The sequence below is a fragment of the Buceros rhinoceros genome, unplaced genomic scaffold, assembly GCF_000710305.1.
Source record: "Buceros rhinoceros silvestris isolate BGI_N320 unplaced genomic scaffold, ASM71030v1 scaffold12720, whole genome shotgun sequence".
Taxonomy (NCBI): Eukaryota; Metazoa; Chordata; class Aves; order Bucerotiformes; family Bucerotidae; genus Buceros; species Buceros rhinoceros.
Window position 1 is genome coordinate 86,307 of NW_010387970.1, and position 3,681 is coordinate 89,987.

General features: G+C 39.8%; 1 protein-coding gene across 1 annotated transcript in view; it reads left to right on the forward strand.

The window, feature by feature from the left end:
- Positions 1–3,681, forward strand: part of LOC104498626 (zinc finger protein 407-like) — a gene marked incomplete at its 3' end in the record, with an annotated part of 45,036 nt that overhangs the window by 4,165 nt on the left and 37,190 nt on the right. The window lies entirely within an intron of this gene.

The window sequence follows — 3,681 nt, forward strand, 5'->3', positions numbered from 1 at the left end:
CTGCCAGTTGGGAAATCCGATTCATTTATGGAGGGTGCCTGCCTCCGCTTCCAGTCCTCGCCCCACAGCAGCTGGGGCAGGGGCAGAGCACGCCACGGCCTGAAATTGGGGGTTTGACATCTGAGTTTGGGTCATTTGAGCTGCTGAGATGGTCAATCAAACACAACTCATCGCTTCAGTGAAGTAAAACACACGTGGAAGTACCCATCCTCTTAGGAGTGTCTGCGCTAATCCTTCACTTATCAATTAAAAGATGGATAGGGCTGCTGGCGAGTGAAAACAATCAGGTTTTATGTAAAGAAGCTGAGTACAGGTGCAAAGGCAACAGCAGAAGTAATAAGCTCTTCAGCACTTGTTATTTTTAATAGGAATCCTTTTCTCTGCTTGCAGCCTTTGTGTGTGTGTGGCACTGTATGCTCAAGTAAAATACTCTCTGAAATACAGGCTTGATTTTCTTCAGAGAACCATAATTACTAAAAAAAAAAAATCAGATTTAGTGATGTATTTCAGATGGGTCAAGTGAGCATTTTTGTAAAATATGTGCTTAAATTTAATTGATTTAAGTTATACAGAACCTTTAGCAAGGGAACAGGCATTGTTAATTCTAGGTTTGAAGTTAAATAAAATTTAAGCTGTGACAAGTGCAGTGTCTAGAAAATAAGTGCCTGTGAAATATGCCGAAGTCCTTAAAAATACCATTCAGTGCTAATAACAGTAAATATCATTTTTCATACAGCCAATATGTGACATCGGTTTCAGAAGAAATAAATGTATGGAATGCAGATTTTGAAATTCTATTAGGCTTCATATAATTATAGTACATAAAGAAAAGCGGTATAAGGTTGACATTACATTATCTGAGCTCTTCTAGGAACTTAGACATGTGTGTGGTTGGGAAAGTGAAAAAGAGACTTGGAAAAATTGTGCTGCACTTACAGCCTGGCCATTTTCTCACAGAGATCAAGTATAGTGTTTTCACTGGAAATAAAAATATTTATTTGTTATTCCTGAACAGATTCTTCCCCATTTTGTAAAAAACCTGCACTATAGCTTGAAACTGTAGGTTAAAAGTTCCTCCAGAGCTGTTTGTGGGAAGCCCAGGCCTCCTTAGCTTCTTTGACAAGGGTGTTGACGATTTAAGGTCTCCAGCCTGCCCGGAGAGATCACTTATATCGAACAGCAGATGAAAAGCCAGTGCAGATGTAATTTATCGTCGGCGTTTCCTTCTAAAGAATAATTGTGGAGACTTGGCTAGATCAATAATATGGATTTTTGTTGTTAGGTCTTGTAGTCTGCACCATAATGAGAGATAGGGGACAGTGGCTGTTTTCTAATAGAAAATAAAGGATTGGTTTCCGTGTCTTTCTATATTTGAATGCAAAATGGCACACTTGAAACTAATTCAAGTTGTTAAGAAAAGGACCATTTTCTATTGCAGTTCTGCTATCATACAAACATGGCAAGTTAGATCAGCCCCCTGTACAGCAGGTGAAATATTGCCTTTACATTCTCCTAAAAGTTAAAAAGTCACAGATTCTGAAGTTGGAATGATAAAACTGTTAAGCATATCCAGAAGAATGTAAAATACACCTAAGTATCAATACATGCCCGTAACTTCAAATGAAATATTATGTCTAGATACGAGGGTTTCAACCCACATCAAGCTTCGGGGCTAAGAAATATGGGGCAGTTGCACTGAAAGTCACAGGTGATGAAGTTTTCTCTGTGTGTTTGCGTGGATGTATGTATTTGGGCATATACCATGATACATACACAAATAAGGTAATTAATTCATTAATATGCCTGAAAATTAATGTTGCAGAAAATCAAATGCATCACCACCTTTCCCGAGGTTAAAGAGCAGGGGCCAGATCTCTTCCAGTCTCATGTTTTTAGACCCAAAGCTTCACCGACTCCCTCTACAGCCCTGCCTGCATGAGAGCTCCCAGATCTGACCTAGAGGATTGAGGAATATTTAACTGGCAAATCGTTTTATAGGATGGATCAATTAAAGCTGTTGGTTGGTTTTGAATCATTTCTCTGTGGCTCAAAAAGCCATTCCACAGGCCTAAATATAAACTACCCAGTAAATCCATGAGCTTGCAAAGATGCTGTGGGTACTCCGTGTCCTCATTAGTGTCTGAAGCTGCAGGCCGTAGTGGAGTCTGCTCCTAGATGTTAAACACAACATGAGCTAATTTATGACGATATATAGGTGATGAACAATTTCTTGGTAGGCATGGAACAGCATTTAACTTTAAAGTGTGAATTTTATGCTAGGGTGTTAGGCATTACAGCTAGTTAGAAAGATTTATACTTAAAATTGATTAATTAATTAAATTAATATTTAATTATAATTAAGCGTTATGTATAGTCCTGCTATTCCTTTTCTTTGATATTTTGATGAATTGAAGTGCTACATGCTGAAGATCCTGATTAAAAATAAAAAGCCCACAAACCCGAAAAACCAGCGCCCCCCAAAAAACAAAGAGATAATGCAGAAATCTCTGTAACAATCATGTATAACCTCAGCAATAATATTACTGACAAACATTTTGCAGTAAAAATCAGACTTTGTTTCATCATTTTGCACATAGGCATTCTTTGTGCGATCAGTAGGATGGGTTTCCATTCTGCTTTTTCTGTTTTGTTTGGATTTGGTTTTTTAATTCAATTACAGTCAAAGATGGCCAGAACTGGCTCCTAAAAGGAGGTACTGATATTATTTTGCACCATATTTCCTTTCTTGGGATGCTCTCATCAGTGGACCAAACTGTAAAAAAAGCCCAAAATTCTGTAAAATTTCAGTCTGCTTTTCATGACCAGATTCGGGTGCAGAAAATTACAGTACACCGTTTGCTTTATTCTGAAATTAATACGTGCCGGTGGCATTTCATAGCCTAGCTACCTGCTGGATGTTAATCAGCGGTTTTATGATCCCATTTCAGAGGCAGGGTTCAGGCTGCCTTGGTAACTTTGAAGGAATTGCTTTCCACTCTGTAGCACGGGGTCCTGGGACTCCTGCGCTGCAGCAACTGGGGCGGGGAGCTGGGGTTCCCCCGGGGTCCCGCTGAGGGTGGCTGGTCTCCACGGTGCTCTCTGGGGAGCTCCCGCTCACGAGATGGTCTCTTACTTATATTAGCAGCATCCGAAGGTAGCCGAGGTGCTGTGCTTTTCCAGAAAGTCGGTGTGTTAGCGGGAACGTGGGAATAAACAGTGTGGAGGTTTCCATCCCTCTCTCTTCACAGGAGGACTCGGTAATTTGACACCCGACCTCTTAACCCAGCCGTCTTTTGTAGGAACCAAATTTCCTTCCCCACAGGGAAGAATTTGAAGGATACTGTTAGTTTCAATGAATTCAGCATCATCGCCCCACCAGCCCTCTCTCTGCCACGTTGTTGTGCAAGGAGACAACTTGGCTCCAAATGACTAATGCAATTCCTTTTTAAAAATATATTTTTAAAATTTCAGGCTTATCTGAGATTGTTGAGTCTGTATCTGAGGTTAGCGTTATTAATTCATAATGCCCTTCCATGTGGCCTTCCTGGGCTCAGATTGCCGTGCGTGTTAGTATATACCGAGTAAAATTATTGCTGTGAAGTGATAGGCTGTATTTATAGAAAAGAAGGCAAAATCCTAGCTTCTGTTAAAAAAAAAAAAAAAAAAAAAAAAAAAAAAAAA